General features: G+C 44.5%; 2 long non-coding RNA genes across 4 annotated transcripts; one reads left to right on the top strand and one right to left on the bottom strand.

The window, feature by feature from the left end:
* Window positions 1-5655: 5655 nt before the first annotated feature.
* Window positions 5656-7918, bottom strand: LOC116102250. Its single transcript, XR_004123042.1, has 2 exons — window positions 7825-7918; window positions 5656-5956 (listed from the first exon to the last, which is right to left on the bottom strand). It is a non-coding gene; the product is annotated as an uncharacterized LOC116102250 (long non-coding RNA).
* A 51-nt stretch (window positions 7919-7969) lies between these two features.
* Window positions 7970-10349, top strand: LOC116100506. 3 transcript variants are annotated; one of them, XR_004122605.1, is made up of 3 exons: window positions 7970-8432; window positions 8626-8699; window positions 10097-10349. It is a non-coding gene; the product is annotated as an uncharacterized LOC116100506 (long non-coding RNA). The 3 variants fall into 3 exon arrangements; XR_004122604.1 differs by having other exon boundaries at window positions 7970-8467; XR_004122606.1 differs by having other exon boundaries at window positions 7970-8482.

Genomic DNA, 10349 nt, shown 5'->3' with positions numbered 1-10349 from the left:
GAATGTGTTGGCAAGACTTTGTTTTCAGCATGAGTCCAGCAATTGCGCTTCAGAACATGACCTTGAAGAAGATATCCCTGGAACTATCCAGGCACGTAGCCTTCAGTCTGCATTACTTCACATACCAACCAGAATTTTCTCCTTTTAAAGGCCAGCTTTATAAACCCATTCCAGTTTTCCCCAGAATCTTTTTAAACTTAAGGGACTGGTCTTCGTTTCTACTTTTCCTTAAAAGATTTTTGTTGATAAAACACAAAGATTCTACATTGGGGGTATAAGAACTCACTTTCCAGTCTGGAGAGGTTTGTGGCTGAAAGTGCTGCTGCTGCAAAGGGCGGGAGAACATAGGTGCATGGTCACACTTGACCTGACTGGCAGACTTACCTTACATCTTCCTGTCCTTGGGGCTAACCACAATGCTAGACTGTAAGGTTGTGTGTGTCATGCTGGATGGGAATTCTGAATTCTGTCTCTGTGATTGTAACGTGGGGTTTCAGCATGTTGAAGTCACTCACTAAAGCTAAGACAAGGTGTTCTCTCATGTAGAAGATGAAGCCCGCTGCACACAGAATAGCACTTGGATCTGTTGCTTTTGCTTACCCTTGTGCGTGCATGTTTCACGTGGCTTTTATGAGAACACAAGGGCTTCCAAGGGTGAGGCTGCCCCCTCAGAGGACGAGTTACAGAGGGAGAAGAAAAAGGGTGTGGTGTAAGAGCCGACATGCTGTTTCCTGCTTCTCAATTCTCGATGCTCTTTACTGTTTTTTCTGTTACTTTCTTCTGTTTTTCAGGCACTACAGACTTCACATTTGGTTTGCTATGCATGAAAACATCCGTAGTCTGTAAATCAGAGTAATGTAAAAGAAAACATGGTCAGTGCTAAAACTTGAGAGCCCTGTGATTCAGGGAAGAACACAGCAATGTAACATTTGTATCCACTGCTGTCCTCTTTAAAGATGACACTCTGTAAGGGTAACTATGAAACTGGGGAGTTCACGGGTACGGGCATCATCCTGTGCTGCAGGCAGGTGCAGGAGGGAGAAAACTTACAAGAAGAACAAGAATTAGCAAATGTGCACGTGTGTAAATACCTGAATTCCAGTTCAGTTTCCGAGGAATCTGATCATGTCAAAAGAAGAGACATTCTCTTGCTTTTTGTAAAGGATATTTCATACCTGACAGCTGAGGTACAACTCCATTCTGGTGGGGGTCTTTATTTTATTTCATTTCTTTGTCTGCTCTAGCTCCTTAGATTTAAAAGGATTTTCCCCTCCACCTTTAATATTTCTTATTGCTTTGACTTTGGGTTAGTGACCTTGAAAACGCTGGCATGTAAAGTTGAAAAGCTACCCCCTCAGCATATATACTTCTGATGAAGTACATGCAGAAACCATCTTCAGACATCGAGGAAGAACCTGTGTCTGGGGCTCAGTACATCTTCAGCGAGCACCATTTTCAGCTCTGTAGGGCTGGGCTGTGTGTTTGCCAGCACACGCTGCCTGCTCTAACCCAGTATACTTACAGGCTGCTCGTTAGCCTAGTTCTTTGAAGGTCAGTTTTATATTGACAGGGCTAAACCGGCAGACATTTCAGCAAAAGGAAAATAGGTAGACATTTCTCTGAACTAGCCTTTTCTATGTCTTTCTTGATGCTAGTCTAAGAAAGTGAATAAATTGTTGCCTTGGGGTTTACTCTAGGCCTGCCTGGCCCTAAAGCCTGCCCCTCATCACTATACAATACTGCCAGCCTATAGGTAGGCATGGATCACATCTGGAGAGGTTTTTAAAGGTATTTTCCTATCCATGTGCTTGTTGCTGAGCTGCCTACGTTTTCCCCTGTTAGCATGTCGGACTGAGAAAGGAAGTGATGTCTGAGCAAAGTTGGGCAAAGAAGGTTGGCTCAGGACTACTAGATTCTACATCATGGAAGTTGTAAGGCTGGGGATCTGGTCTCGGGCAGCCAGTCAGCCATTGATTGTCCACTATGTACATTTTGGCACCAGAAGATGGATGAATAAATGCACAGGCAGCTTTCTGCAACTACCACAGTGGGTGGGACAGAAAAATCTTGTCCCAGTGGGGCTTGGAGTGACTCTTAAGAGTATGGTGTAAAGATGCAGCATGATGCTGAGGACTGCAGTGGGGCTTAGAGTGACTCTTAGAGTATGGTGTAAAGATGCAGGATGATACTGAGGACTGCACAGAGGGACAGAGGAGGTTAGGCAGCTGGAGGCAGGTCATTCTGTTCACCTCTATCTGTGTCCTGGCTATGAATGACCTTGGTGAATGGAGCATGCTGACCTGGCCCTGACCTTTGAGTTGGACCAAGTCATTAGTCAGCAGAATGCTAGAATAGGATGCCTCTGTGCATTCAGCCTCTTGTGTTCCTGCGTTCCTGCATTCTTGCCATTCACTGTGAGGAGAGTGAGTCCTGAGTAACTCCATCCCAGCAGGGTGCAAAATCAGTGGAGTCAGCATGCATTCAGTCTGTGGTAGGGAGTCTAGTCCACCCAACCTATATGTAAGTGAAGAAGAACTGATGCTTGTTTCGGAATGGTCTCTCACTGTGTAAGAGTATCACTGTAGCTTTCTGAAACAGCCCAAGGCAGAAGAAGCTGCCATGGTGTTCAGCAACTTCACATCTATCTCCTTCTTTCTTCTTCTTCTTCTTTTCTTCTTCTTCTTCTTTTCTTCTTCTTCTTCTTCTTCTTCTTCTTCTTCTTCTTCTTCTTCTTCTTCTTCTTCTTCTTCTTTTCTTCTTCTTCTTCTTCTAAGATTTTTTTTATCACATATATCTTCTTAAAAAATATTTTATTTATTCTTATTTTTTTAAATGCACATTGGTGTTTTGCCTGCATGTGTGTTTGTGTGAGGGTGTCAGACCCCCTGGAACAGGAGTTAACTAACAGTTGTGAGCTGCCATGTGGGTACTGGGAATTGAACCCAAGTCCTCTGGAAGAGCAGCCGGTGTCAAGCCCATTCTGTCTCCAGCCCTTTCATATCAAATCTTATGCCATCAAAGTAGTTCCTGATTCAAGTGTGTGAGTGTCACAAGCCTGTCATGTAATTTTTCTTGGAGAGAGTTCTATTCTAGATAGTCATTTGCATTCCCATTCTTTTTTTTTCTTCTTCTTCTCTTAGCCAGACATATAGATATAGTCTCATCACTCTGGAGGCCATGGCAGGAGAATCATGAGTTCAAGTCCAGCCTGGGTTATAAAGCAAGACCCTCTTTCAAACAAAGTTTAGCTAACACGTTACTGTGTGTGGTTCAGGGTAGTTTGTGGTACATTTATATAAATCACACAAATGAGTAATTTTGTCAGTCTCAAATGTTTATCATTGCTTTGTCTTGAGAACATTAAGAAAAAATTCTTTTGATTAGGTTATTTGAAATATGCAGTTGTTACCCTGCTGTGTCATAGAACACTAGATATTATTTGTTCTACCAAATAGCACCCATCCATGAACCCTCTCTGTTTCTTGCACCCAACTCCCACCACCTCTGGGCACCATTATTCCCTTTATTTTGTAATCATTTTTTTTTTACTCCCATGTGGTCTTTGAGAACTTGTGACATTTCTTTTCTCTGTGTCTTGCTTATCACGATGGTATATTCCATACGTAGGAACTATCAGCCACAAGAGAGCACCCTGGGGAATGAGAAGGCAGATGGGGAAAGACCCTCAGTTCTGGGTAAGATGATACCTGACTATGATTCAGGTTGTGAAGAGCCACCACAGGCTTCCCTGTTCTCTGGAATACATTGCTTCAGTGGATTTGACTGAAGACTTGAGAAGCATGGCATCTCCATCACAGACCTCCATCCCACCATGGAAGCTTTAGTGACAGACAAGGGAACTGGCGTGAACAGGTGCAGCAGTCAAGAATCAACACGCTTTGGTCATTGATTTGAGGCAAGGCAGACTGGAGAATCAATTCCAGATTTGTGAATTGGGCAACTGGAGGGGAGATGGCTTCATGCACTGCGGTGGGGCAGTGATTTGGGAAGAGCAGGTATGGGAGTCAGCAGGAGAGGTTCAGTTTTGGACTTGTTGAGCTTCAAGTTCCTGTTGGACATCCAGGTGGATGTTCAGTTTCCACCTGGGCCTGGAACTCTGGAGTGAGAATGAATGGGACTCAGGAAGGTCCAGGCTTTGGGACAGTTAAGGACCAACAGCTGTAACAAATGAAGTAAGAGTTGTTGAGAACAGTAGACTAAATCAAGAGAAGTCAGAAACTTCCAGTGACTAAGGAGGCCTCAATGAAATGGCATTTGGTATGCATTAAAATGATATCTGAAAAAAAATCTCAAAAACTTAAATGTTTATTTTCTACCAGAGAGAAACTAAGAAAAATAAGAAAAATGTCATCCTCCATATTTCATTGTGAATCACATTTGTAGCAGAAAATCGAGAGCTTCTTGGCTATGGTCTCAATGTGTTTCTCTGTGGCCCCTAAACACCTTTTCTTGTCAAACAGCTTGAAGGACTCTTCATATACATATATATATATATAGTTTTTTCTTCATACGTTACATCCTGGCTGAAGTTTTCCCTCTCTCTACTCCCTCCAGTACTCCCCACCATCTTTCCTCTCTCCCTCAGATCCACTCCTCCATTTCCCTCCCCCCAGAAGAGCAGGACTCCCAGGGATATCAACTGAACACATCATAACAAGTTACAATAAGACTAGGCACAAACCCTCATATCAAGGCTGAATGAGGCAACTCAGGTGGAAAAGGGTCCCAAGCGTGGGCAAAAGAGTCAGCGACACCTCAACTCCACTGTTAGGAGTTTCACAAGAACACTAAGCCATACAACCATAACATATATGCAGAGGACCTATCTCAGACCCAAACAGGGCCCATGATTCTTGCTGTAGACTCTGAGGCCCTATGAGCCCTGTTTAGTTGATTCTGTGTTCTCATGGTGTTCTTGACCCATCCGCTACAATCTTAAAGAAACCTTTAAAGCCAGCTTCCTGTTGTACTGCTCAGGATGCAGAATATGTTTATGAAGACTCTCCTGCTAGGCACCCATTAATTACTTACCAGCCTTGTGTCAATATTGGACCTGTTGACCTACGGGCTCTTTGGAAGTGGAAGACCATCTGCCCAACGCTGCCATTGTGGCGGCTTTCCCTCCAACCATAATGAAATCACTAAAATCATTTCCTGCTCCCAGCCCTTGTTCAGATCTTCTATCTACTGTCAATAAGAGGATATTAAAATGCTTAGTAAAGTTCACATGTCCTTTTCATCCTGTCCCACAAGGCTTTGTGTTCTAGTGATGGAAACAATAAATAACAGGTGACGTCAAGCCTATTGTAATAAAAGAAGGCTGCTTATTAAACTGTCTGCTCCAACTGTTTTTCCTTTTACATCATGGGATCTGTTTATAATGACTTTTATGGTTTTCCCCTTAGTGCCTGACACTCATATGATTACAGGAGAAATTGAGGTTTTGGAAACGGTCTGTTCAGCAGAAGTGGCATCTTCCTGTTCAGGCCCAGTTGCACACAGACTGTGGGGCAGGATGCGGGAAGAAAGGGCAGAGAGGCTGTGTGTTTTGGAGGAGTTTGACTTCCTCAGACACAGGCTTTCAGCTAGAAGGAGAGTGCAGTGGGCGCTCAGAGCATGGGTAGGCGGGGCATGCATATGTAGCCACAGAGGGTGAATCTGTATTCACTGATTCTATGACATCAGTCACCATTTCTATTGGAGCCAGTCAGCACTAGATCATGAAGCTGCATTTGGACACCTCCACATGTGAAGAATTCAACATCTCTCTTCCTTGAGGCTGTATTTGGGAAGTGTGTGTGGGGGGGCAGGGGTAGCTCTTCCTTTGGGTCTGTATTTGGAAGGGATGGGGACAACTGTGAATTCAGGATCCTGCTCTCTTCAGACTGTGGCTGCTGGTGACCAGGGACAGTATTCACAATCAGCAAGCACATTTCTGGAACAAACAAATCCATTAATGTTCCCTCACATAGACAGGAAGAAAAACCTACTGATGCTATGGACCCCGGAACCAACTCTGTAGATGACACTCTCGTTTCTTTTCGTGTCTGTTTTAGTTTTGAATAAAATAGGTGGCTGGGTTGTTTTAAATGACCTCTGGAAGTCATCTCCATTTTTTATTTTTTATTTTTTTTTTGCAATTGTAGTATTCAGTTTGCAAAGAAATATAGACAGCTTGCTGCAGTTACACTCTGTGACACACGAATGGACGTGATAGGTGGAAATGCCACATTTTCATTCAAGTTCTGGGTGCCTTGAATACTGGTGGTGAGATTTCCTGTTTGGACCTGTTTCCATTTGGGTTGGCTGTTTGTTTAGAGCAGCTGAGGGGATGCTCCCAGAGCAAATACCAATTTCTGAAGATGCGTTTATCTTTAGGACATTGCTGACTTCTTGGAAGGGTGTTCTCTGAGCACCGTGGCCCCTAGAAACCCTTTGGAGGAGCATGCCAACTACTCTGTAAGCACAAGCCAGCTGCCCTTCCTTTAATGGGAGATTAATACTTCCCATAAATTGTATCACCCTGCTTGCCCTGGGCCCAGCATTCAGCTTGGAAAGAAATAGAAATTAATTGAAAGAGAAGAAAATTCTTCCTTATTTCTTCTCTGACCGTATCTAGCAAAGTGATTGAGAAGGAGACTGGAAGTTTGTTGCCAACAGGAGCTAATGGATTTGCTTCTGTTGTATTCTGGATTTTTTTTAAACTGTAAAACAAAACAAAACAAAGCAAAAAACCTCAAAAAATTAGATGATGGCAAAAAGGTTGGCATGGGAAGAGCCAGGCTCACTCATCCCTAAGTGAGTGCACACAAGGAACTCTGTCCCACCTAGGGCAGACTTCTGATCCTAGGGATACACGGGAGGGAGCAGAAACAGTATTACAGCTGACACCACCACCAGATGGGCTAGAGATTTCCTCAGTCTGTTTCTCCCATACAGAAACACTTATGAGTTTACTTGCCACGTGCCACTTAACTTTGGTGGTTTTGTTTTTGTGTCTTTTTTTTTCTCTTTAAAGCTCTTGTCAACAGGTTTTTTTGGGGGTTGGGTAGGGGAACACGGTGTTGAGACAAGGCCCTGCTACATAGCCCAGGCTGACTTGACCCCCAAATCCTGCCTCTACCCACTGAATGCTGGGGTCCAGCGCTGTCTGCTTCTCTCCAGCTGTACACTAGCGCTGGTTTCCATGTGGCCTCACCATGGGTTTTTGTGGGCTGAAGGTTGGTCCACTGTGGGTCCACCTGGTTTATTTACAGAACATGGATCCTGTTAAGAGTGCCATCTCTTCAGAGACTCTTTCAGTATGCTGTCCCTAAGTGCTTTGTTGATGTTTATAGAACAGTAGGATGGAAACTGAACTGTAAGGGACACATCCATCTATTCATTCATTCATTCATTCATTCATTCATTCATTCATTTGTTCGTTCGTTCATTCATTCCTAAATCTATAAGGACCTGATTTGACCATGTGTGAATCACTGAGCTCAGTTACTGGGACTCATTGGTGGGAATTCAAGACAGGAAAGAAAAAAGGATGCTAGCTACTACCCCATCAGCCTTTGAAAGCAAGGTCCTTGCCACAACCCAGCTTATACATCAGTTGGATATCTGGGGCTCTAAGAGATCCATGGGTCCTTTTGTAAGGGCAATCTTCCTGCAGCTTATATGTAGCCCCCAACACCTCCTCCTACCACCTTCCATTTCCACAAGATCAGCAGCTAAATGCACCTCCAACCCCCGTTCATCCAGCATTACAAAAAAATCACCCCTCTAGCTGCTCCCCAGGGCCCAGCTACATCTCACCTGCAAAGGGAAACTACCAACTTAAGTTTTCCAGAAGTTCTCAAGCTGTATCAGTGCTGAGCTGAGACATGGTGATGATGGCAGCAAGCCTGCCACAGCAGGGCATGGTGATGTCACAATCCGGGTCAAGTGCAGGAGACTCTGGACTAACTGGAACCCCCCCCCCCAAAATCTGGGATGTATCTTAACTGCAGAGCTCTCAGCCTAAGTGGTCAGGACCCTAGAAGCTAGGAGAGAGTGAAGGAGAACATAGGGGATCTCATGAGTTGGGTCTCATCTCTATCCTGCACCTGACACCATCACAGAAGCCATTTGAAACATGAAATCTTTCTTCTCAAATTAAACACAAGACTATTCTTAAAGGGCATGTTTAAATCCTTGGATTAGAGCCAATTTAAACATAGCTGAACCTCTTGCTCTAATCCAAGGATCATGAAGATTTCTTTCTTTCTCATTCTCATTCTCATTTAACAGCCAGTGAGTGACCCTGCAGGGCCACACAGAGAGAGGCTCAAAAGAAATGTCTGATGTGCTATGGACAAAATACACCTGGTTACCTTTAACTCCCACACCTGAGACCAGCAGATGGAATGAGGCCTTCAATATGGGTAAGAGACGGAGATGCCCTCATTGGAGCAGAGAGGTGAGAATCTTCCAGGTATCTTCTGGAATCTCTATACCACCCCTCCATACACATAGATCCATTCCCAAGAGAAAGAGACAGATCAGAAGGCGGACCGGCATACTAAGAGGCTTGCTGGCTTCCTTCGTCCTTTCCTTCTCTCCTTTACTCTTTTCTAGCTCCCAGAACCTGTGACAGGCTAGCTTCCTGTGTACTTCCAACAAGCACTTACGGATTGCTGGCTGCATGTCAGGTAGGTTACTTCATGCTGGGATTACAGTGACTGGCATATGACATGTCCTGGCATTAGCTAACCAAGTGATTGAACATGTGTCTCTAGTCCTCGGAGCTAATGAAGCTAAGCTCATAGCAGATCCCCAAACTCCTTTACTTCCATAGTGCTGGAGCCATCCCCTCCTGGGGAGCCAACAACAGATGTAGACTCTATCCTGGACCTACCACCTTAGTTGTCGTGGGACACAAACTGGGCTTAAATATTTTTTTAAGACAGTTTCTAAACTTGCTGTATGGCAGAGGTTGGCCTTGAGCTACCAGACTTCTGTTTCCAGCTCAGTGCTGTGATTGCAATTGTGGGTCACCCTCTCCGGTTAGACATTTTATTTTTTACAAAGCTCCCTAGGTACTTAGCAAAGTTTGGGGGGTCACTGGCTTAAGGGTCTCTTATTTGCTGGAATTGCTAAGACCTGGGGAGTGCCTTGTCACTTTGAGCTTGCAAGTTTACATTCGTTTTCTTAAACAAGGCACCTACATTGAATAAGGTTCAGAGGTCACGAGTGGCTCTGACCCTCCCTGTCCTTGAGTGCTTAGTCCATAAGCCAGTTACTTAGCCAGCATGAGCTTTTTAGAAGTATGGCTTGGCTGTAAGACACAAATTTACATCCTCTTATGGTGCCACCGTGTGAAGCTAAGCCTTTACAAGTGACAGCTGTCCTTTCTCGAATCCCTGCCCCCGTCTTTGGCGGATGACCTCGACAGTGGTTTTGGTTGTCCTTTCAGAAGGAGACTAACTGCATTAGAAGACTTGGTGGCTGCAAGCAGTGGGTTTTGCAGCTTCATTGCATCTGATGTTATAGGGATTGGATTGTGTGATTAAACAAAGATTTACTTTTCAAGGAATTTCCAGTACAAAATCATTGTGAGCAACACGGTGGTCCCTCTCTGTGTCCCTGGAGCTTTCCCGCACCTTGCCTATGAGACTGATTTAAAGCACTACAGAATGCATTTCAATGACTTCATCACACAGGCAAACAGCCATTTCTGTTGCCCTTGTGGGCAGGTTCCAGACAGGCTGGCCAGGTACAGAACTTCCTCTTCAGTGCCTTTGGACCAGGTGCACTTGGCTATATGTCCCTGGCTCTCGGAGTGGACATGACATAGCTGAAGAGGGAAAAGTTGGAGCTGTGGTGCAAGAGACCCCAAGAGACTCTCAGTGGCTCTAAGCTCATAAAATGGCTGTGTATTTGCCCATGTCTTCTACCAAGCACCCTGAAGCTTCCCTTTCTTGGCCACATTTGGTTACGTGTCCTCTTGACCCCATCCTGAATATCCAACACTTACTTGGCAAGTTATGTTTAGGTTGTGTATGCATCTGGTTTGTAGTGACTCTATTGTCTGGCATGCTTCTTTCAGGGTCTTTCACTAGAGCTGCTTCAAAGGAAGAAAACAAAACAAAACAAAACAAGACAAGACCCAACTGTGTTGAACATGAAATCCAGTCAATATGCAGCACTGTGAAACTAGAACCCTGCCATGTTTACCAGCCAATCCGAGACACACTGGCTTCCCTCCTGAAAACATTTCCAATGTTTCATCATACATAGCTAGAGTCCTCCTCTCTGGGGATCAATAAAGGCCAATTAAGGGTGTGGCTACTAGCCCTCTT

Source organism: Mastomys coucha, unplaced genomic scaffold, assembly GCF_008632895.1.
Source record: "Mastomys coucha isolate ucsf_1 unplaced genomic scaffold, UCSF_Mcou_1 pScaffold21, whole genome shotgun sequence".
Lineage (NCBI taxonomy): Eukaryota > Metazoa > Chordata > Mammalia > Rodentia > Muridae > Mastomys > Mastomys coucha.
The sequence above is the reverse complement of the archived record's forward strand: the minus strand, read 5'-3'. Positions and strand labels throughout refer to the sequence as shown.